Below are 715 nucleotides of genomic sequence, written 5' to 3' on the forward strand. Positions count from 1 at the left end.
CTCCCCCTTTACAGGCCTGGACCCAGGAGCAGGGGCCCCTTGAGGCCTCAGAACAACTTATCATTTGCTCCCAAAAGTTCAGAATTGGGTTTACCTTCATTCCTACCCTGGGTTCTTCATAGTCAACATTGCCAACATTGTCAAAAGTAAAAACTGTTTTCCTGAACCTTTATACCTTGTCCCTGGGAGAACTCTTATCACACAGTAAGTATTTCACAATATTGTGGAATAAATGCATGAAATTGGGTAAGTTCCCCCCCTCCAGAAAGAATTGAAGATGAACAAAGCTACCACAAGAAAAGCAAAAGGAAGGACTCAGGGCTTTGACAGACGGCAGCTACCTTAGAGCAGCAGTGGGTCTCGAGCGCCCTCCTTCCCCTACGGAAATTCCTGGTGATGGGTGGGCGGGATAGTGCCCTCTTCCCCAGGCTGCTTTCCAAAAGCCTTTATTACCCCAGACACGTGCCGCCCGCGGCCTCGGGCAGTGGAGAGAGGCCAGAGTTGAGTCCACAAGCTTGGAACGGGGCTCAGCAGTGGGTGAGCCACGCGACCTGGGGGGCGGGGCGCCTTCATCTCCCTGGGCCTGGGGTTCTTGTCCACAGAACGGGAATGTCACCTGCTCCAGAGCCTCACGGGTTAAAGGCCTGGTCCCCAGCCTCCGCGCTACTGCAGGGGTAGAAACATCAGCAGGCGGGGCCTCGTGGAAGGGGGCGGG

This window comes from Marmota marmota, unplaced genomic scaffold, assembly GCF_001458135.2.
Source record: "Marmota marmota marmota unplaced genomic scaffold, marMar, whole genome shotgun sequence".
In the NCBI taxonomy this organism is placed as follows: Eukaryota; Metazoa; Chordata; class Mammalia; order Rodentia; family Sciuridae; genus Marmota; species Marmota marmota.